The sequence below is a fragment of the Triturus cristatus genome, chromosome 3_2 (assembly GCF_964204655.1).
Source record: "Triturus cristatus chromosome 3_2, aTriCri1.1, whole genome shotgun sequence".
NCBI classification, from domain to species: domain Eukaryota; kingdom Metazoa; phylum Chordata; class Amphibia; order Caudata; family Salamandridae; genus Triturus; species Triturus cristatus.
Window position 1 is genome coordinate 816,233,097 of NC_140584.1, and position 24,638 is coordinate 816,257,734.

Here is a 24,638-nt window from a genome sequence, read left to right on the forward strand (position 1 = left end):
AAATCAATGCAATCGACAAATTCGTTTGTTGTGTGTTTCATATATTTAGTCAATTTCATTCAATAACTACAACATGCTCTTCATATGTTTGCCAGCTCCCCCTTTCTTTGACTAATTTCCTCTTTTTTGCCTCACTTTTTCTTCCCTCTCTGCACACCACATCATTTACAGAATGGTATTTTTATCAAAAGACTAATAAATGAGTTTAAAAGCTTTTCTGCAATATGATATGCGCAAACACATGCAATGTGCAAATCCCATGTAACTGCATTCCTATCCTTTCAAACAATGCATCCACTTTTCCCGTTTTATCCCTTGGGGAATTTTAATTATTTGAAACATTTCCGTGGAGTCCTTTTAAGCCTGGGAAGGTGCCTCGGGGTACGTTTAAGCAACGCTGAGAAAACAGCCAGCCTTGCCGCTGCATACATCGACTGCATAATCCGTCAAACGTCAAGCGCTTTCTTTAATGTTTAATTCTGGGTTACACCTGATTAACCTGCATCATTTCTCTAAGGTAGGAATCTTCCACAGATTTTTCTGTTTAGAAAATCCCCTATTGTCTGTTTGGGGCAGAGCTCAAGAATTCGCTGACATTTTCTTGCATGTCAACATCATAAGTGGCAGCCATTTTACATTCGAGATGGTAAAAAGGCCAAAAACCAAGCCTTCTTGTGCGATCCACTCAGAATGTAGAATAAAAATATCCCACCACAGATTTGACTTGGTCCTTCTAGCCTTCAGTTCAGAAACGAGGATGAAAACGCAAATCTGTTAAACATTATAGATTACCCATCCTTTAAATGAAGCTTTACAAACCTCCCATCTGATTGAATTGTTTTTCTCAGCGAAGAGGCTGTTCTAAACAAGCATTTACAATGCAATGGTCTCGGCAATATTATAGGTAGAGCTATTGGTATTGCTCATTATTTTTTTTATCATTTTTGTATCCCTAAATAAATGGCATTGTCATTTCTATTGGCATTATTTTTTTTTTTGCATATGTGATACCTATTGCATTAGCAGAGAGAGAGTGATGTAGTGAGATAGAGAGAGAGAGTGAGGTATTGAAATAGAGAGTGAGGTAGTGAGATGAAATAGAGAGTGAGGTAGTGAGAGAGAGTGAGGTAGATAGAGAGTGAGGTATTGAAATAGAGAGTGAGGTAGTGAGATGAAATAGAGAGTGAGGTAGTGAGAGAGAGTGAGGTAGATAGAGAGTGAGGTAGTGAAAGAGTGAGTTAGTGAGTGAGGTATTTTCTGACGTAGTGAGATAGAAACAGTGAGTGATGTTGTGAGATAGAGAAAGATTGAGGTAGTGAAAGAGAGAGTGAGGTAGTGAGGGATGTTGTGAGGTATTAAGATAGAAACAGAGAGTGATGTAGCGAGGTAGTGAAAGAGTGAGTGTAAGTGACTTAGTGTATTTGAGAGAGAGAGTGAGGTAGTGAGATAGAGAGAGTGAATTAGTTAAAATGTCTTCGTACCAGCTGTGCTGCTGAAGTTTCTTTCACTTAGCATGATGTTTCAGAATACTGTCAATGGTTACCTCGCGCGGCGCAAGATTTCTTTCGCACCTCGTTATGATTGGCTGTAGTTGGAGACCATGTGTTTCCTGTTTGATACTCGCTCTGTGATTGGTCGGTTAGGCGGGCGCTGCCGGCCGGCCGGCTCCAGAATTATGGCGGAGGTCGGCCGGAGGTTGTTCTGGGTCCAGGCGCCCTGGAACCAAGTTGTCCGCGTAAAGGGGGTCCCGGAACACCACAGGGGAGTATTGGGGTTGAAGAAGGTGCCGTCTGGGTACTGGGGAATATGCAAAGAGTACTTGTCGGTGATCAAAGAGGTAGGGTATTTTGAGGAGGAGAATCTTTTACTGGAGTTGCAAAGAGAGTGTCAAGAGCTGCAGTCTGGGGCCGCCAACCGCAAAGAAGATCACGCTTCAACTAGTCGGGATGTGAAGTAATTAGGGCAGGCAACCGAGTTTATGGGAGAATGGGTTGTGGGGCGGCACGAGAGAGCAGTCCGTAAAGACCAGCAAGGGGCAGTGAGCCCAAGACATTGGAAAGGACAGGAGGGAGTCATTGGTCATAAGCTAGATGCTCTGAGGGTACTCTATATGCACCTTCTTAGTCGTGCTGCCTCTGCCGATCACTGGCCTTTGTCATCCTCACGTCAATGCTTCAGCTCAGCCAGAATGAACAGCGGCTCCACAGAGACAGTTGTGGGCGCTGCTGTCCACCCAACACACCGCGGGTTCCTGAAGTTGCTTTCAGGGAGCATGCAATCGCGCCCTTCACGAGTTACGGGCTTTCAGCAAGTCCCCGGGGGCTGTTCTCTGCTGCCGGCCAACAGAACTCTTTCACAAGGGCATACTCCACCACTAATGGAGCTGGAAGGAACAACGGCTCACTGAAGCAACCGCTCTTCCGCAGCAGCCCGACCGCCTACTACGATATCCTTGGAGTCACCGGTTCAGCCACGCAATCCCAGATCAAGACAGCCTACTACCGCCAGTCGTTCCGCTACCACCCGGACCGCAACAATGGCGACGAGGCGGCAGCGCTGCGCTTCACCGAGATTAGCGAGGCGTACCTCATCCTGGGCAGCGTCACCCAGCGCAAGAAGTACGACCGAGGAACGCCAAGCCAAGAGGACGTGCGAGCGGCGGGGAAGCCTCCGGGGAAGGTGGATGGCTCTACCATGCCCAAGAAGACCGAGAGCACGTCGTCCTCGTCCCGCTACACTCCCACCAAGCCAATCTTCGACGAGTTCTATCGAGCCCACTATGGCGAGCAGCTTGAACGGGAGCGGTACATGAAATGGAGACGCGAGGAGCTACAACGGCAAAAGAAGCACACCACTGCCTTTCTCCGAGGCAAAGCAGAAATGCCTCGGAGAAACGCAGTGGCGTTTTCGGATTCGGGGGCGTGTTTCTTTTTCTCTCCTCTTGCCATTGGCTGGAGGAGAGAAAAACACGCCTGAGAAAGGGCGGGGCTAAAAAGTGGAAAGAACAGCATGGAACACGCCCCCGAATCTGAAAAAGACGGAGCCTATTTGGAGGGACGGCTCTCTCCTCCAATGGCTGGCCTCCGTTTAGGAAGGCAGCCAATGGAGGAGAAGCAAAAAGAGAGGCGGGCTAAATAGCCACTCTAAGAAACATTAAATCTCCGGACTTCCGGTTCTGCCTTCGGCAGACCGGACGGTCCCTCGACCTAAAAAACAAAGGGAGAAAGCAGAGACAGAGAAGAGGGAGATGAAGAAGCAGCAGTATCTGGTGCTGGATTAAGTCTGAGGTGAATTGAATACTACACAGCCTCGTTATCTGGCCCGACGATTTTTAATAGCACCGCCGGAGCAGAGCTTTGGGCGTGAGCATTCATTCTTTTACAAATTAAGCGCTTAGCAGGTCCTGTCCCACTAGCTGGATTCAGTCAGGGGACTTCAAGGTGTCTTCTTACTATTGAAGAGTTATTTAAATGATCCCCCAACATGCTATGTACCAGTATCTCCATTTAGCGCTACCAGTACTGCGAGCTAACGAGGACTGGATCAACAGCCTGTATTTCACACCCTGTGCGCAGATAATGAAACTTGTCGAGCGAAGGGCATTTTTGCAGCACTTACGGGAAATTGCGAAACACAGCAAGTAACTTGCTGTATCAGCTCCACGGAAAAACCGTGCAAAAAAAGTTATTTGCACGGATTAATCAGTGCAACAGTTATAGTTTGCTATACTTGATGGCTGTAAATACGGACGGCAATGGAAAATATTTCTAAGGCACTCCTAACCTAAATAAAAAATAGCGCCTTGCGTTGTGAGTCAAGATTTGTGTAAAAAATGTTGGCAATAGCGTCAACGTTCTGGCACTTATGCTAACTGTGTGATCAGGCTGCTTCCTTTTATAGAATGAAAAATATAATAGGCAGTGGCTAATCTAACCTTAAAGTTGAGGTACCCTCTGGTATATTCACATGTAAGTGCAGCGTGACGCGAAAAAACAAATACCAGCTGGATGCATTTTGGGACATCGAGATGTCTTCTTTGATACAACACTGCATGACTATCTGCTCCACTTTAATTCGCAACATTTTCTGATGGTGTACGTTCTAGGCAACGATACAGGTTCATACTGAGTGCTCCTATGGGAATTCTAGTTGGCCAAAATCTTGCTCCGATTCTGGGGTCCAGCACCCTGGCACTTCCATACCAAAGGTGGTAAGGAAGCGAGTGGTCACCTGACTACAGAGAGCCATCACCTGATCGAGGGGTGTCACACGCTGCTGGGTGTGGAACCTCCCAAGCAACCATCAATCGAGGATGCAACTTAAAGGGATATGGTTACCGCTGGGGGACAATAGAGGGGACAGCCCCCTTAGCATTCCCCCCTTAGCACACCATCCCCCTCCCCGAAAGGGGGGTTAGTATTTCTTCCATGCCTACTGGCCGGAAAGGGGGGGCAATCTCCAGCGGACACCACCTCCCCCAGGGACAACGCACTTGCTGGGCAAGCCCTCCTTCCCTTCCAGCGCGCGGGCGGCAGACAGTTTTCCTACAAGACAATTGCTTGTGTTTTGTTCATAATGCAACTGTATAACTGTGTTTCTTTCTCCAAGCCAGGATCCACACAGAGCTAGTGTGACAACAGGGGTTAGGGGTGGGATGGCTAAGGCAGACAGCTGCCTGCTAATGGTACCTCATGTGCCAGTGAAATGGTTCTTTTCAACAAATGGAAATCTTTCCCGGGGTTAGTTCTCATTGTGTACATTCTCCTAAACACCATATAACAAACGTGTTCTGTACACAGAGAAACTGCTGACCAACAACCAGAAGTAACTCGCTGCATCACAACTTAGTGCTACACGAACACCTTGTCCCAGCGCAGGAAATGACGGGAGTCTCGCAAGGATCCGAATTCTGTCGCCTATTTCTGGTCTGGGATCCGCCGATTCAGTGAAATATGCTTTATACGTCATCGATTAATTCTCCGACCCCGGGACACAGTCCAGCAGCGCCTGCAATTGACTTCATTCTGGTCGCTGCATGAGCTCACAAGAGGCGAAACTGATTTCTGATTTTATTTCCAGCTGGGCCTAAAACAAAAGCCGATTTAAAAGAACCAGCGCTGCCTTGGCCAGAACTCCATTCAGTCTCCTGGGCACACATTACTCGTGCTCGTTTTACTGCACTTCTGGTCGGCCGCTCTTCTGCCGCAGATACTGTACAATTGGAAACCGCCAGCTCAGTCACGAGGCGGCCATTCATTCATTCATTCATTCATTTAGCCTCCAGCCAGAGCGGCTGCAGTCACGGGCAGGACGACCCGACTCCAAAGTGCCTAATTGAGGTCTGATGATGCCGAAATGTATGTATAGCTGCCAGGTGATAGTGACTCGTGGGACTTGGTGGCCAGCCAATAATTCATGGGAAGTGCCCAAGGAGTGAGCCAGGACCTTTCACATTTTTTAAAGTCTGATCCTGCACGAGTTCCATGTGCGGCCGGGCGCCGGCTTCCGAAAAGGCCAGGTATGAACGAGCGATCAGCATTTCCAAAGGGTCCGAGCTGCGGGGTCTGAGACACAGACAAGGCTGCAACTCAAAGGATGCACACCACTGCCTTTCTCCGAGGCAAAGCAGAAATGCCTCGGAGAAACGCAGTGGTGTTTTCGGATTCGGGGGCGTGTTTCTTTTTCTATCCTCTTGCCATTGGCTGGAGGAGAGAAAAACACGCCTGAGAAAGGGCGTGGCTAAAACGTGGAAAGAACAGCACGGAACACGCCCCCGAATCTGAAAAAGACGGAGCCTATTTGGAGGGACGGCTCTCTCCTCCAATGGCTGGCCTCCGTTTAGGAAGCCAGCCAATGGAAGAGAAGCAAAAAGAGAGGCGGGCTAAATAGCCACTCTAAGAAACATTAAATCTCCGGACTTCCGGTTCTGCCTTCGGCAGACCGGACGGTCCCTCGACCTAAAAAACACCTAACATATATTCTTGACACTTATCCATTGAGTGACTACCACATGCCCCTCCTGGACTTTAAATGGGATGAAAAAAGAGTGTGTGGAGTCTCTAAAAAGGGCATGGACTATGTAAGAAGGGTGTGGCTTAAACACCTAAACTACATTTCTGTGATTTCTATAGTGTTATTTTGGTGCCTCTCTGAGCTTTCTATTCTTGTATCCAGATATACAACACAACAACTGACAGACCCCTAAAATCAGCTAAGACAATTGGCTTTTTCAACAGTTGCTAGCTGTTTAACATAAATGAGTAACAACAATGATTTTGTGGCAAATCATTAATTGAAAATGTCTCTATCACTCCATTTATGTTCACTCTATGTTAGACATGTACATCCCATTTCTCTCCACATCTCCTTCATTCATGCCTTAGACCTCATTTCTTTCCTCTTTAGCCCTCTGTTTTCACTCTCTCCTGAAAGTGCCCTGGTATCTCCTTCACTCACCACCCTAAAACACACAACACAGCCAATCACCTGTAAACACCGCATTTTCTCTACTTTCGCCTTATTTTGACAACCGTGTACCTCCTTCACACATTTGCACTAAATCACAATTGCACTGAATCACAATTACAACTGGAATATGTAACCACTGCTCTGTGCGTTCTGCAGAGAGGCCAAGGATTGGATGACCATGCATTCTGGACACCTTTCTGACCCACTAACAGGCATTGTGAGAAGTTCGCACTGCCTTCAGGCTCAACTCCAGAGCTCTCTATCTATAGCAAACAAGCATTTACAATGCAATGGTCTCGGCATTGTTAAAGTTAGAGCTGTTGGCATTGCTCATGACATTATTTTTGTTTATGTTTTTGTTTTTAAAACATTTAAAGAAACGGCATTGTTATTTACAATGTCAATAGCTTAATCACTCTCAAATGCGAGACCTATTGCATTTACACCCACACACAGAGCCACCTACACACACACTGATTAAGCTATTGACATTGTAAATAACAATGCCGTTTCTTTACATGTTTGAAAAACAAAAACATAAACAAAAATGTCAAGAGCAATGCCAATAGCTGTAACTTTAACAATGCCGAGACCGTTGCATTGTAAATGCTTGTTATTGTTGATTTCAGTGAAATTATCATTTTTGTTAGCTCTCTGGATCGGTAATGGTGGGGGGGCACTTTTCTTTTGGTTCCCTAATGGGGGGGGGGGCTTTTATTTTGTTTCCCTGGCCTATTTTTTGTCCCAGTCTGAACCTGACAGATGTTTGGATGGAGGAGAAAGGGGAGCTGTTCCAGGGAGGTTCAACCTCACGTGCTTGGTGACCTCAGAGCTGTGGAGGAGAATTTTAATTTTCTGGCTACTCCTTAGACCTAAAACCTATATACATCACACACTAGTTCAGAGACTCTGCTCACTAACACCCAACCGCAGAGAAAATCCAACAAACACCAATCTACACTCACTCAGAAGGGGCAGGGCTGGTCTCAATACATCCTCGTGGAACGAGCCTCAGCAGTAGTTTTTTGAAGTTCTATATTCACTTCTTACTTTGGTGGTGTAAAAATGCAATATAAAGGAGAGAAGTCCTCTCTGGGCGAAAGTAAAGGAGGGAAGTGAGACTTACGCAGAGGTTGGGGTAATGAGAATAAGACCAAAGGAGGACAGGCCCGGGAGAGTGGAATAGAAGGTGAAACATGGGAAATAAAGTAGGAGAGAAAAAAGGGGGCCTTAGAAATTAGGACATACAATAGCGCGAGTGAGAAGATGGGAGCTGCTGTGACAAGGGGATAGAAAAAGAGAGGGTTACAGGCGGACAGAAAGGGAAAGGAGAATACCTATGGAAGGGAGACAGCGTGGCGCTGCAAACAGCGTGAAGAGGAGAGCGATAGAAGCAAGGGCGGCGTACAGCAGGATAGGGGAGGGTCAGAGGGGATCACGAAAAGGGAGAGAGGCGCTCGAGAGGCAAACACAAGCAGAAGGGGAGGGCTGAGAGGAGGGGCAGAGCGGTCCAGGAGGGGGCGTGTAACCAACCCGGAGGAAGAGAAAATGGCAGCAAAGTGAAACATGGGAAATAAAGTAGGAGAGAAAAAAGGGGGCATTAGAAATTAGGACATACAATAGCGCGAGTGAGAAGATGGGAGCTGCTGTGACAAGGGGATAGAAAAAGAGAGGGTTACAGACGGACAGAAAGGGAAAGGAGAATGCCTATGGAAGGGAGACAGCGTGGCGCTGCAAACAGCGTGAAGAGGAGAGCGATAGAAGCAAGGGCGGCGTACAGCAGGATAGGGGAGGGTCAGAGGGGATCACGAAAAGGGAGAGAGGCGCTCGAGAGGCAAACACAAGCAGAAGGGGAGGGCTGAGAGGAGGGGCAGAGCGGTCCAGGAGGGGGCGTGTAACCAACCCGGAGGAAGCGAAAATGGCAGCAAAATTACAACAAGCGTTCTCAATTGTTTGAAGAGAAGTAAATTGCTATTGCATGAATGCAGGACGAATAGTAACAAATCACTTTTTTTTAACGAAATCTATAAAAGTAGCAGATCGAACAAGCCGAGGGCACCGGAAGACACCACCGCCTTTCTCCGAGGCAGAGCAGAAATGCCTCAGAGAAACGCAGCGTCCTTTTCGGATTCGGGGGCGTGTTTTGCTGTTGTCTCCTCCCTGAGACTTCTCGCAAAAAACACGCCCCCCGATCCGAAAAGGACGGGGCCTAATCTGAATGACTGACCTCTTCTCCAATGGCTGGCCAGCATTCAAGAGGCCAGCCAATGGAGAACAGGGGAGAAGAGGGGCGGGTTCAAGCCCCTCTTCTCCAAGTCATTAAATCTCGGAGCGAGACTGCGCAAGCGCAGCCTTCGCAGCCGAGACCTAAAAAACAAAAGCGAGACACTGGAAAAATCTTTTTTTGAAAATAGCCTAGTAATGGAAAGGTACCCCCAACGCTCTCCTTCAACTCTTGTAGAACGCAGTCAATGAGCGACTACGTTTCTTTGTACTTCCATCATTGCCACCAACTAGGAAAGACAACAATACAATACAATCCACGAATTCTAAACTTCAGTCTCAGAACATTGATTTTTCGGATCCTGTCTACAGACGACCCCATTCTCCTTGTATTCTCCTATCAAGGATTTAAAAAATGCCCTTCAAGCCCAACTCAGTACAATGGAAACATATTATACCAAAAAACACTCCTATTAAGCCTAAAGTAATAATTTGGGGTCCACAAACTAATAGGGTGCAATGTAAGCCAATAACCTTGGGAAAAGATTGTGGTCAATCAAATCTCCTTGCACCTTGCAACACACAAAATATTAGATGATTCCCAGGTGGGTTTCACCCTTCCAGAAACACTGACTCAGCCCTGATCACAGTCGAATACTATCTACAAATGACTACTGATAGCGTACTCCCTCTGCCTCAAGCTTATTGGATCAACTAGCGTTCTGGGTGTCTGATAGAATATCGAAGCGAAAAATATCGTGTGGACAGAACATCGCGTCAGAAATATCGAGGATGAAAATATCAAGAAGGTCAGTGCAAATAGGTAAGTATAGATTTACTATTCTTAACTCCAATCCTATGTATCTTGACAATAGATATATATATAACGTCAAGGTACATAGGTGTGGAGTACAGCAAAAGTTTGCTTACCCATAGAAACGTACCTTCGCAATATTTTATCCTAGATATTCTTGACATGATATTTTTGACTCAATATTTTAGCCAAACACCAACATTCATCGATACAGCGGGCCATACTATCCTGAGCTCAAGGCAGGTTCAGTGCCATATCAAAGGATCCCCCCAGGCCTGGTTGAATTCCTTCCTAAGCAACATAACTCAAGGTGTAATGTTAAATTATTGTACTTTAATGTACTGTAATGTAAAAGGATTTGTAGAATGTGATCTAATCACCGTGCAGGTCTCTAGGCACTGAGTAGGTGAGAGGTCTAGAGCATCAGTTGAATAACTAGGGGGCCGATTCACAGAACTAACTTAAGACAAAATCCTAAACTTACTACTTTTGGTATTCACAGAAGTTAGGATTTTGTCTTAAGTTTGTCTTAAGACAAACTTAAGACAGACTTAAGACAGACTTAAGACAAACTTAAGACAAACTTAAGACAAACTTAAGACAGACTTAAGACTGTCTTAAGTCTGTCTTAAGTTTGTCTTAAGATAAACTTAAGACAAAATCCTAACTTCTGTGAATACCAAAAGTAGTAAGTTTAGGATTTTGTCTTAAGTTAGTTCTGTGAATCAGGCCCTAGGTCTTCTTTTTCATGCAGAAAGTTGTGAGCATGGTGGCTGTTCTGATGTCCTGGGGGAGGGCGTTCCAAGCTTTGCTGTTAGATAGGTGAATGAGTGGCCTCAGGCCTTGCTTCTGTGAATGTGGGCAATGTGTGCCTCAACGTTCCATTCTTTCACCCTGTTTATTCTAAATTCTACTTTTGACCCATTTACTAAAAAAAATCTGACTGTGATTTTTATAACTACACTGATGATACCACACTGATCTTTCAGTTAAACAGATACATGTTCAAAATGAATCCAGGATAGACTGTTCATGCTCCATTAAATATGGATGGGCTCAAACTAGCTTAAAATAAACATGGACAAAACAGAGATTCTAGTGGTTGGTGGTAACTTTTCAATATGGCCTCCTTTAATTTCTTCTGCGTTGAGCCCCTTGGTCCAACCAAAGGCCATTGTCAAAAATGTAGAAGTCACATGAAACCTTAAAATTAAAATGGAGGCCCCAATCTCAGTCTACTTTTCATCTCTGGAAACTGAAGCATACATAGCCTTCCTCTTCTTTTCCTTTGCAGTGGCTTCTTGACTTGGATCCCGACTTTATTATTGTAACGCCCTTTACCTAGGGATTTCCAACAAAAATGTAATTCTTTACAGATCAGTCAAAATCAGGTAGTCAGACTCCTAACCTCAGTGCATTTTTTTTCTTCCTCTTCCTTGAGTCTGTCAAACCTGCACTGTTTACCCATCCGTAAAAGAATTACATGTAAAATGTTGTGTCTCATTCCCAAATGCCATTATGGCTCCTCCCTGATTTCCTGAAATCCAAAATGATCAAGTATACGTCAGCGTGTTCACTTCATTCATCTCCATCCCTCCTGTTGGTCCCTTGCTTACGGAATTACAAGCATTAGACAGCACTCAAACATTACCACCGCCTGCTGAAAGAAACAAAGATGAACATCATAGCAGACCGCATAGAAGCTAGCACAAACCGCAGCAAGGAACTGTTTGTCATCATGAAGGAGGTCTCCAACCCTGCAGGACCCCTCTAAATCTGGATTCCGAGGCAACCACAGTACAGAGACAGCCCTGATTGCAGCCACTGACGACATCAGGGTCCTCCTGGACCATGGGGTAATGGCAGCCCTCATCCTCCTTGACCTGTCAGCTGGCTTCAGCACCTTCTCCCATAACATCTTGTTCAACAGACTCAACTATGTCGGAATTCAGGAAGACCCCCTCAAATGGATTACCTCATACATCACCAGAAGAACATAGAGAATCTATCTCCCACCGTAACCTCGGAACCCAAGAAGATTATATGCGGCATCCCTCATGGATCGTCCCTCAGCCCCACCCTCTTCAACACATACATGACCCCCCTGGCCAACACTGTCAGATCACATAAACTCGACATCATCTCCTATGCTGACGACATCCAGCTCATCCTCTTGCTCTCAGATGACCCCTCTACTACCAAAGCCAACTTCCACAGATGTCTGATTAACGTCACCTATTGGATGAAGGTCAACCGTCTCAAGCTCAACTCGGACAAGACGGAAGTCCTCATCTTTGGAAACAACACCTCACCATGAAACAACACATGGTGGCCTGCTGAACCGGGCTCATCCCCCACCCCTAAACACTACGCCCGCAACCTCAGCATCATCTTGGACAGCAAGCTATCTATGAAGAAACTGGTAAATGCAGTCTCGTCTGCCTCCTTCTACACCCTGCACATGCTCTGCAAGATCTTCAGATGGCTCCCGATCAACACCAGAAGAATGGTCACACAGGCCCTCGTCCCCAGCAGGCTCAACTACGGGAACACACTCTACGAACGAATCACCGCACGCCTCCTGAAGAGACTACAGACAATACAAAACTCAGCTGCAAGACTCATCCTCGACCTCTGAAGATTTAGCACACCACACCTCAAGAAGCTACCCTGGCTCCCGATCCAGAAGAGATGGCAGTTCAAGATGTTGACACACGCATACCAAGCCCTGCACAACTAAGAGCCAGCATACATCAACAAACGCATGACCTTCCACCAACCAACCAGACACCTCTGATCCGCCTCCCTCTTCCTCGAAGACACCCCTGGATCTGCCGAGGCAACAGTGGAGAACGCTTCTTCTCACACATGCTGGCCAAAGCTTGGAATGACCTTTCCCTGCACCTCAGGACCACCTCATCACTCTGGCAATTCAGGAAAGGGCTCAAGACCTGGCTGTTCGAATGAGAAGATCCCCATGAAGCAGTTACTAACTTCGGCACCTCAAGAGCTTTATGGGTGATTTGCCGCGCTTTATAAATCATTGTTTGATTGATTGATTGATTGAATAGCCTGCTTCTTTCTCTCAAGTCAATCTCCTCCCATCTTCATTTCAGAAAACAGCTCAATACATATCTGTTTGATAACTAACTTCCTATTTCCAAACCAATCTTGTATTTTGTCTTACTTCTAGCGTCAAGAGACTATCGGGTGTATGTTTGTGCTTTGTAAGTAACCTTTGTCATATCATAGCATATATCAAAACAGTCAATCGCTTTAGTGGAAATCTTCAAGTACCTGGGAGTAGACCCCATCTAGTTAACTAATCTGGAAGAAACATCTTGGTGATGCAATAGCCAGGGTTGAAGACACAACAAATACAATCTCACAATTTGCCAAAACACTTGTCAAAGTGAACCCACAAACCACTGCAACTGGTGCAAGCTAAAGTAGGAGGAACGATGTTGGGATGGAAAAGTCCATCGCATGGTAATGAACATGTACCCCTGCCCTGAGTACCTGACCTGCAGTGATATTTTGATCCTTGGTAGCGATTTTTGGTCATAAGTGAACATGGATCATGCATGTGCGCTATGAACTGGGCCTGTCTCATGGACTGTGGTCTGCTTAGACTGGGAGGGGCACCCAAAGCGATACCCTCAAGTAGTGGAAGGCTACTGCCTTCACCAGGAGTTAAGTGGTACGAGCGTGATGCTGGCAGCATACTGTGTTTTTAGTTTTTATTGAAGTAGAGTGTACAGGCCTATTTACCTGTGTCGCAGATGTGGCACCTGCTAACCTACTCTGGTAAAGCTTGCTTCTATGTGCTTAACTAACCCTTGGCAGGAAATGGATTGTGTGCAGTGCACAGATGTATGTGTGCTTGTGGGAAGGTCCGATGCATCAGAAAATAGCAGCCGGCTTGACCTACGATACCACTGAGAGTCAAGTGCTGACAGGGTACTTGGCCCAGTTGCGCCTAGCCAATGGTAGGCTGGGCCCCAGGACATCAGGAGTAAAAGGCTTCAACCACCACAGTTTGGCCAGTAGCTCCTGCGTGCTCCGTGGCCCTCTGAAAGGGATTTGTGACAAATAGTAATCTATGGAGCCGACCTTTGGGGCACTGGCATCAACAAGAGGCTGCCTGGAAACCTGCCTATGGAAAAACATTATGGATCTTCCCATTCCTCAACATCTGCACCAGTGGATGCAGACCTAGGGTATACGACTATTGAAGATAGAGCAGTAAAAGCCTAGTTGCGCTACGCAATCAACTGAGAATTCAGCCATACATCCACCTCATTATCAGCATAGAAGGAAGCTCTAAAATCTAAAACCACCACCATAATTTGTCTATACACAAATCTAGAAAAACTCTCGGACCTCTCAACTTGCACAAAATGCAGCCAGAACACCACCAAGGCTTTGCTGAAACAAATAGCGGAAAAGATTTCCCCCAAAAATGTGTCTCACCAGCGGAACAAGGAAAAGTACCTGATGCATCGTAGTGCTTTAGTTTGTAACATGTTTTGTTGTTGTGTGCTATTATTACTCTTGGCTTGAATGCCTGTTGGCACAAGCATCCTGTATTTGACCCCCAGTCCGAGGTGTGGAGAGGGCAGTGGAGGGCTAGACTGATGATTTTCTGATTTTTGCTCAGCGCTACCGTTCTTTACGTGAGGGGTGGCTAGTTAACTTATATAGGGCTGTCACACAGATTTTGCATGAGTGTGGGCCAAGGGGATAATAGGTCAATGTTCAATAAACTCAGGTTGGCACAAATAAAACAAGCATTGGCATAGCCAATAGGTCTCGCCTTTGGGACCTTATAAGTGTTTAGCCATGCAACAGTTGCATAACTAAATACTTATAAGGTCCCAAAAGCGAGACCTATTGGCTATGCCAAGCTGCCGTGCGGCCGCGAAAGTGTTCGCGATCAAACATCAAAGCGGCCGTGCAGCTGCGAAAGTGAAAGTAATCGCGGTAAAGCGCGGCGCGCGCGCCCGCGCACATGCACTGTAGCTCTAGGCTGGCCTGGTAGCACTTTTTGGAGCCCTCTCAATAAGTCTCGCCAGACCAGCGCATGCGCTGGGTCAGGCGAGACCTAAAAACCTTGCAGGAAAAGGGCGTTTCAAATGTCCACTGGAAGCAATCAGCTGGCTCCCAGTAGAAGGCAGTATCAAATTCAAATTTAGATGCTGCATGCACAAAGCGCTCAGGAATGAAATAGAAACTTGCCAGCTATATCAGTCAATGCACAAGTCATCTGCCAGAAAAATAACAAGCATTGGCAAACCCAATAGGTTTTGCATATGCCAGGTTTATTGGCTTTGTCAATGGTTTTTAGGCATGTTGCACAGCAATAGAGGATGCTATGAAACATGACCTAAACTATGTGATTCCCACAAAGAATCCTACCTGACTGGTATTTTGGTTTCTCTCTGAACTTTCTGTTATTTCCATATATGTAACACAACAAGTGGCACACCTAAATACGAGCCGGGACTATTGCCCTGGTCATTGGTTGTTAACTGTTTAAATAATATTAAAAATGTTTCTGAAAATATGAGACAGTACTATGGCCTATGGAAGGGGCAGTTGTCTTCAGAGTGTCTCCATCACTCCTGTTATATTTACTCCATTTTGGACATGTGCGCTCTTTTTCTCCCCACATCTTGTCAACCTGCATATCTTAAACTTCTTTTCTTTCCTCTTCAGCACCCTCTTTTCACTTTCTCCTAAATGCACTTCCTCTCATCTCTTCCAAACACACACAACACACCCACTCACCTGTAAGCTCAATATTTTGACAACTGCAAACCTCCTTCACGCATTTGTAAAGAATCGCAACTGGAATTCACACCCATTGCTCTGTGCATTCTACAAAGAGGCCAAGAATTGGATGACCATGTATTCCTCACACCTTTAAGTCTCAGCTCCAGAACTCTAAATCATTGGCCATTACAAACCTGGAGACCACACAGTTTGTCGTGAGTTCCCTGTAGAGCCCACTGTAGTTTCTTCCCTATGCAGAAGGCCGCTTTTGCTTTGCACACGTTATGAAGTAACACACTTGTTTTTGAGCCACACTGTTAATTTCTAAATAGGCGGCACATGTTTTGTTATTCAGCTCTTCTGCTCTGATTCAGTCTGAACATTTCGTACAAGGTCAAACAACACTGTGCCGTGTTTTTCTCTGTGGTCGGATACTAACACCTACACATAATAGAGAAATCGAGTTGCTGTTTTCGAACAAGACAAATCTCATCGTATAAGCCGAGACTTGTAATTCTGAAAATACAGAGGAGAGAGGCTTGAAGAGAAAAGGTCCTGAGATGAGAGAGCTGTGCATCTGATATGTAGACCAGCTGATTATGAGCTCAGGTATGGGGTCTGGCACTAATCCCAGAGATGTCTAATATATCACTGTTATCTCATAGTGAGGGTAGGCTTAGGCAGATTCGCCATTCGCTGACAGGGCGTTTCATTGTGTACAGTTTATTAATCATGCTAATCACATTGTTGACTTGCATATGTTTTCTAATTGCGGCACAGTTGCTTCATGATAGAGCACAATAATTTCAATAAATATTGTAAGCTTTCTTCATGTCTCTTTTCTGTTTATTGTAGACACCTAAGAGTGAGAGAATGAAAGAGGATGACCTATTACCGCAACCCTTGGGAGGGTTCAGTGTTATGTTCTGTGGTGCTAACTTACCTGTCGATCTGGAAGGTTAGGGGGGCAAGTAAAGCATCCCTACATACTGATGTTCTGTGATCCCAGGGATAGTTCTGTTTCTAAACAGAATCCCTCAGTCGCAGCTCGTGCAGGTAAGTGCGGCGAGGCGAGATGTCGACAGACGACGGAATAGGGAAAATTAAATAAATCCTATTCTGTCGTCTGTCGACAACCCCCCGCCACACCCGCTGTGCTTACATGCAGGAGCCGCAACTGGAATCCCTGCAACTAGTTTAAAGTATGCACCCTTTAAGAGTAACATGCTACACGAAAAACATACAGAAATACAACATCCTGGAAATAGCTAAGACTTAGCGAATGCAAGATAAAGAAAAAAGTGAAATATAAACAGGAATTAAATCACTGACACGGACTACCTTAACTTTTTTTACATTAATTATCCAGAAATCAAACAGAGTTTTTGCCAGTATAGTTAAGGACATGAATATAGGGCCCGTTAGGGACCCATTTCAATGTCCGTTTTTAATTAGTATCGAGTCTAAGACCCAGAGAGACCCGGGCCACTTAACGCCTGGGTGCTCGCTATCACATCTTTCAACACATCCTCTATGATCCTAAAAGGCAATTGCATAAGTATCTCAGCTCTACTATTTACAACTTTTGTATAACTAACTTCTCTCAAGTTACGTGTTTGGTGTTACTGAAAACCCCACAGATAAATAAATACAAAGAACATGAAGTTTATCAATCTTTATGCATTCCCTGGGCCCGATTCACAGAACTAACTTAAGACAAAATCCTAAACTTATTACCATTTTGGTATTCACAGAAGGCACTTACTCATTTTGTATTCACAGAAGGCACTTACTCCTTTCGGTATTCACTGTAGTTAGGAGTCCTTACTTTAGGACTCCTAAATGCCTTCTGTGAATACCGAAAGTCTTAAAGTTATGATTTTTCTCAGTTTAGGAGTAGTAAAGTTAGGACTCCTAACTTTAGGACTCCTAAATGCCTTCTGTGAATACCGAAAGTCTTAAAGTTAGGATTTTTCTCATTTCAGGAACAAGACATCAATTTTGTGATTTAGAGACTTCTTTTTGACATAGGGTCTTACTTAGCACTCGGCTGGCATCCCACTGTCCTGCCAACAGGGAAAATGAGTGACAGTTGTCCTGCTCTAAATAGCGCATGTCCACTGTGACTTTGACCCAGCCAGTGGCGACTGCTCAAAATCCGAAGTGGTGAGGCAGTTGGGGAGGGGGGGGGGGATGGAATACAAAACTAATAAAAACACAGACATAAAAAATAAATGAAAAAATATAAAACAGCTCTTACCTGCCGCTGGGGCCGCTGCCTTGCTCCTCTCCCGATCCACGACTCTGACAGTCCAGGGGTGGTGCGCACTGCGCAAGCTCCCAGATGCCAATCCTGACGCTGCTCTTATGCTGGGAATACCATTACCCAGCATGAGAGAAGCATTGGGATTGGTCTGAGCGGCCTGGTTTGCCGTCAGACAGTGCCTGGGACTGTTCTCCACTCGACTGTGCAGCACAGCTTGGGTTGGAGAAAAGTGCGCATGCTAGTTTGGCTGTCCTAATACGGCCGGCCAAACCGACGTGCACAGTTAACAGTGCCCATCACTCCTCCTCCCTACTGCAAGCTGTTGTTGTCAGATTGGATGGCCCAGCCCTGCACTGTGTTTTGGCTCACCAGCAGCCTGCAGGTCAGATGAAAAATAAAATAATAATAAAACTCTTTATCATTTGATTTTTCATGTGTTTTAATCTGCTGGCACTCAACAGTGGAGCGACACTTCTCCGCCATAATGGAGGAGCCGCCTTTGGACTCAGCAGTACTGTGGTGGAAAGACTGTTGGGCCAAGGATTACAGGCGGAGTCAGCAAAGGCTACACCAGTATTTACCCAGCAGTTTCACTGACTCTAATTAGAGCAGGTTTTGACAGTGCCCTACCAAACCTTAAATAAGTTCGATGTTCCTGTGTATCCATATGATTCCTCACATCAAGATGAGGATGAAAAAGATTCCACACAAGAGCCCTAAAGACATTTTGAATCCATATTTTGGTGGAACTCTGACCATATGTCTTGTGAACTACACACTTGTGGACCTGTATCACCAGTGACTCTGTAATTTAGGTTGGAAGTCCACTGCAAGTAGTCAGAAATGCATATTCTTTGGTCAGAGAAGGACAAGACGTTGAGTTAAGTTAGGTTCTTATTAATCTTCTGGGCTGAAAGTTAACTTCCTGGCACTAAACTAATGTAATCAGTTTCTCTGTATAGATGTTGCTCGGTTCAAAATGGAAAATATGACCATCTTCTTCCATGTAAAGATGCTGTAAAGACACAGAGAGGTACTCCATCCCATTTTCCCTGACAGCTGGAAATGGGACTTGGAAAATGAATGAACTCTAACGTGCTTGTTCCTACCATCCATCTCACAGGAGTGACACAAACAGAATCCATGGTCCCTAATGCAAGCATAGAAAATAGATCCATCTCCCTTGGTTGGTAGTAAAGGACAACTATAATTGGGGTGGAGTGGGCCTCTCATCAGGATCTTGGTGCCACTGCACCTGCTTCTCTGATGATAACTATACCCTTGTTTACATCAGGCCCCTCAGGAATGGGAGCACAATGTGGTCAACTTGGTTGTATCCTAAGAGAGGGGCAATGAAGTGGATCTGCTTGCCTTTGAGCTGGATAGAATATTTTTCTCTGTCTAAAGAGTCAATTAATTACCATTTTGATGGTGTGATGCACATTCTCCCTAAGTGGGAGCCAGTGTCAGCTGGTGACATTTGAAAGTGGTGGGCATAAACGTTTGGTATGACTACTATGTATTGAGCGACGCGGGCAAGCTTAATGGACATATGTGGGGTCGAGGCTGGATCCTCTTCCAGAGAAAATTAAAAAAAAAAAAGATTGGTTCATTTTATAGCAAATTAATTTAGTGATAAAGCAGTGAGAATGTATATTTTTGAAATGTAAACACATAAAAAACTGTCCTATATATTACTGCATTAATATGTTCAACAATTACTGTAATGTGCAGAATGTACAGCGCGAAAACTTCAGCCTTTTAAAGTGTGTGCTTGCCCAGCGCCTGGCACTGCATGGGGCAAAAACTTTGGAAGAAAATGCTCTAACTAGGTTTTGGGAAGGACCCACAGCTGCTGATTTTAATCAGTTATATTGAAATATTTGAAGACAGGTCTTTAATTGGAATGAACAATGTGGGGGGAGTCTCTAAAAGGGAACATGTAAAATAAAATTCTGTGATTCCCATAGTGTGCTACCCGACCGGTATTCTGGTTTCCCTCTGAAATGTAATTGCATCCAGATATATAACATAACTAATCTACACCTAAAACTTGTCAGTACGATTAACTTTGTCAAGGGGTGTTAGCTGTTTAACATAAATGAGTAACAACATGGATTTGTTACAAATAATTAACCTTCAAAATGTTTAAATTCTGAAATTACAATGGTATTGAGGCCTGTGGAGGGAGTTTTGGCCTTCAGTTATGTGCGCTTTTTATTAGATATATATGTGCTTTTTATCTGCACTTCTCGTCCATCTGCACATCTTCAACCACCTCTCTTTCCTCTTCAGCACCCCCTTTTCATGCTTCCCCAAATGGACTTCCATGCATCTCCCTCACTTCACCACTTCCAAACATACAATGCAATCACTCACATTTGAGCAATTTATTTACTTTTGCCCTGTAAATATATATTCATCTATGCACTCACTTCACACACATTTTCACAAAATTGCAATTACAACTGGAATACATGATGACCATTGTTCTGTTTGCTCTGTAGAGAGGCCAACCCACTGACAGGCACTTTGCTTTGGCTTCAGCGTCAGCACTCTCGATCAAAGCCTATTATAAACACCTGCAAAGCTCAAAGTATGCACGAAAAAAATACAGAGAGAAACACAAAATGATTAAATAGCTAACTCTTGAGGGAGGCATGATTAAGTAAAGCTTGAAATAAGAGAGGAACTAAATCGCCGACATGCATTGCCTTAACGTTTTTAACACTATTTGTTCGTAAATCAATCCATGTTTTTGGCAACAATGTTGTTAAGGGCATGACGATAATGCCAGTTTTAATGTCATACAGCAGATAACTGTCTACAGTAAGCACAAATCTCTTGCTTTGCGTTTGGCTCCGATATTTGGATCAAATTCACAATGGAACAAAAACCCTGGGCTGCTCATCTTTCGGACCCATTTCGTGGGGAACAAAAGCAGCAGGTCCACTTCTAACAGGGCCTGCGACGTGAAGCCAGGGTCTGGGGTGTAACTGTGGGGGAGGTTAGGGTGCCAAGGGGTATTAGAACAATATACATAACAGAAGATTAGCATTCTAACACTTACCATTGATGAGAACAAGGCACCAAAACACGTGCTTGCATCTACTCCTGCAAATGACAAATGGGAAAGGGTGGGATCTATGCCTGTGAATGATGGACGGCGGCTCTCACGCAGGGACTGAGACTCCAGCACACGAAATCATGACGTGGGAAGCGTCACTGGCCTACAGTGGATATGTGAAAGACCACAATGGCAATGGTTCATTATGAAGGTCTTTGGAACAGTAAGCCCTGAGTCTTGTGTCACAGTACAGAAAGTTGATTATTGCCTGGCTTCAGTCTCCTGCTTCAGGGAGAGGCAAGGCAGGCAGTCTGGGACAGACAGCTCAGACTTAAATACATAAAGTTGTTTAGAGATACGATAGTATCTCTAAATAAATCGCGCTATGTAAAATTTGTATAGGGATGTCAGGGGGGCCCCAGAGCCCTAATGGAGAATCCGCCCCTGGTGGGAGCGCTGTTTTGTTTTGGTTGCAATCAGAAATAAACGTTTTGAAACCTTGGCAACCTGCGACATAATCTAATCTGGAAGACCTCATTCATAGAATCAATTACTTCTGCCACAAATATATAGTCCTTTAAGTTTCTCCCCTCTATACTCTTCCAGATAGATGCTGCAGTATTCGGTTCACACTGTTCCTTTACTCCTATGGCCTTCCAGATTTTTATTTAAATCAGGATATGCGCTTGTTTATCTTCTTCTGAAAAACTCAGTCTAGTAGGTATGTGCAAATTGAAGACCCTCTTAATATCACAAGTCTGAAAATTCTGCTTTGATACCACTAAAAGCATCAGAAGTTCTCTACGTCTGTCACTAGTACTGTGATTGCCAACAGCATGTAAGCTTCTTAGTCAACAGTTACCAGATAAGGACCTGTTACTAAAGTTTCAGGAGTTGGTTTCTATTATGAAGGCTATTTACTATTCATATACATTTGACTAGGGCAAATGCATGGGACACTGTGTAGCAAAGAAAACCCTAATGTGGGAAAATCCATATGGTGGCAACATGGGTGACTCCACACTTCTCCACTAGGTGTTACACACTTGTTGCCTCATTTACAGATGATTATCAATTTGAGCAGACTGTCATTCACAAAATATTGCAAATTACAATTTATAGTCTTGAAACCTGGTTGAATAATGCTGTATCATCCTGCTCCTGGTACTATGAGTAATTATCCTTTTGCCTACTATGAACAACTATACCTGATCCTATTTTAGCCTTCAGCAATGGCCCTAGTGTGGTAAATTAGTTAGATATAGAAAAGTGGAGGGTTTGGTGGTAAGCACACAATAACATTTCTATTAATTATTCTTTCAGTTTGGTTCTGCCACCAAGTAGTTGAGATGCCACACTTGGTAATGGGAGAGAAACCAATGACTGAGACTGTCCTAATGAACAACCTTCAATACAACAGCCTTTCTCTTGTACATTTTTTCTGTTCCTTTTGTTTTGGAGCTGTTGTCAGACTCACCGTTCCATTGTGAAGTTGTCTGGACGTCAATGCTGAGTAGTCTGAGAAGACTAAGAAACCACTCTTGAAAACACAGGGGGAAGGGAAATCGGGAAAGACATGTTACTGCATCCCACCCTATCTTGGACCTGGTATGAATTTGTCTCGTATTCAAGCCCTTAAGAAAACGAACAAACATTTACTATATAGTCTCCTGAACTATCTAAAATACTGTGTATGAGTAGCTCGTGAGTGACTGGTAGCTCTTCAGCTACTTGTAAGTAGCTCTCTAGTGTGTAGGCCAGTAGACAAAATTTGAAGCTTTTGCTTGGTTGAAAAATGTATGCATTCCCAAATTAAAATATTTGATGGTTCAATCATGCGTTATTCTGGAGACTTATTACTAATATTATTACATTGGTGCTTGGGGCATTGCAGCTACGGCTGCCATGTAATAACCATAGTTGGGCATTCTAAATTCATACACATTTTGACATTACTGATGGCAACCCTACCTGATGCAATAAGGCGACAGCTGCTGGTAATCCTGCTTGGAGTGCTCACTAATGTAATCTTCTTGGACATGGTCACTGTTACCACACTAATAATATTAGTAGCTTGGGATTATTTTCATATACCATAAGTAGCTCTTATTACAGAAAAGGTTGGAGAATCCTGGTGTATGACATATCTTTCAAAGACGGCTAGCACTCTGCAGCTGCATGTGCTTGTGAATACAAATACTTTGCCTGTAACATTTAACATGAAAAGTTAGAGTTTAGCAGACAGATACTCCATAACTAATGTGACAAATAGCCTGTCCATCGTATTACAAGTGTCATAAACTGTAATGCACTTGTAATCAGGTGGATGGAAAATCTGTCACGTTTGTGACGGTGTAACCAGTCTGCCAAACTCTAAATCAAGCCCTTTTTTAGGTCTCTGCCTCTCGTAATACGAGGCTTTTTGGAATAGGTACGATTCCAGAAGCCTCGTCCCAGCTCCGCCTTCAACTTTGATTTGTGCGCATCGTTTGGCGTCACGAATTATGCCAAAGGCAGTGCAAGGATTGCACTGAAGGCATGCCACTCGCTGATTGTTGCCACCCTGTCTCCTTTTAACCACACCCTGCGGGATTGAATCTTTTACCCGCGGCGTTAGACAGTAGGTTTATTTTTTGCTTCTTGCACTTTTTAGAAAAAAATGACTTTGTAATTGTAACTGTATGCTTAATGCTGTCTTTTGTTTCTTTTATTTCTAGATTTGTTGTGCCTTGTTGTCCTACATGGAGGTAAAAGTCTGTTAAATTTTATAATCTGTGTTTCTTTAATCTATTTTCTTTTTTTTTTAACAGGTCCGTTGTCATTACGTGCCCCATTGACAAGCGAGCACAGGATGGCGGAGCGCAGCGATGCAACGGTACGATTTATTTAGCGCTATGCTATGTTTTCTAGGGATGAGGTTGTTAACAATTGTGTAAATGTTTAATGTGTTTCTTTTTTTCCAGGTCCGGTGTCATTACGTGCCCCATTGACAAGCGAGCACAGGATGGCGGTGGCGGAGCGCAGCGATGCAAAGGTATGCTTTATTTAGCGCTATGTTATGTTTTCTAGGGATGAGGTTGTTGACAATTGTGTAAATGTTTAATGTGTTTCTTTTTTTCCAGGTCCCCCATTGCCAAGCGCGAGCACAGGATGGCGGAGCGCAGCGATGCCAAGGTACGCTTTATTTAGCGCTATGTTATGTTTTCTAGGGATGAGGTTGTTGACAATTGTGTAAATGTTTAATGTGTTTCTTTATTTCCAGGTCCCCCATTGCCAAGCACGAGCACAGGATGGTGGAGCGCATCTCTCTACTACACACTCTCTAGTACTCACTCTCTACTACTCTGCTACTCCCTACTACTCACTCTCTACTACTCTACTACACACTCTCTACTACACAATCTCTACTACTCACTCTCTACTACACACTCTACTACACTCTACTACACTACTACACTCTACTACACTACTACACTCTACTACACACTCTCTACTACCCACTCACTACTACACACTCACTACTCTACTACACACTCTCTACTACACACTCACTACTCTCTACTACACACTCTCTACTACTCTACTACTCACTCTCTACTACTCACTCTACTACTCTCTACTACACACCCTACTACACACTCTCTACTACACACTCTCTACTACACACTCTCTACTACTCTACTACTCTCTACTACTCTACTACTCACTACTACACACTCTACTACACACTCACTACTCTCTACTACACACACTCTACTACTCACTCTCTACTACTCTACTACTCACTCTCAACTACTCTCTACTACTCTACTTCTCTCTACTACTTTACTACTCACTCTACTACACACTCTTCACTACACACTCTCTACTACTCTCCTACACACTCTCTACTACACACTACTACTCTCTACTACTCACTCTACTGCTCACTCTCTACTACACACTTTCTCCTACACACTCTCTACTACTCACTCTCTACTACACACTCTCTACTACACACTCTACTACTCACTCTCTACTACTCA

General features: G+C 44.4%; 1 pseudogene; it reads left to right on the plus strand.

The window, feature by feature from the left end:
- The first annotated feature begins 1,675 nt into the window (after positions 1-1,675).
- LOC146858207 (uncharacterized) overlaps positions 1,676-24,638 on the plus strand; it is an 80,184-nt pseudogene continuing 57,221 nt past the window's right edge.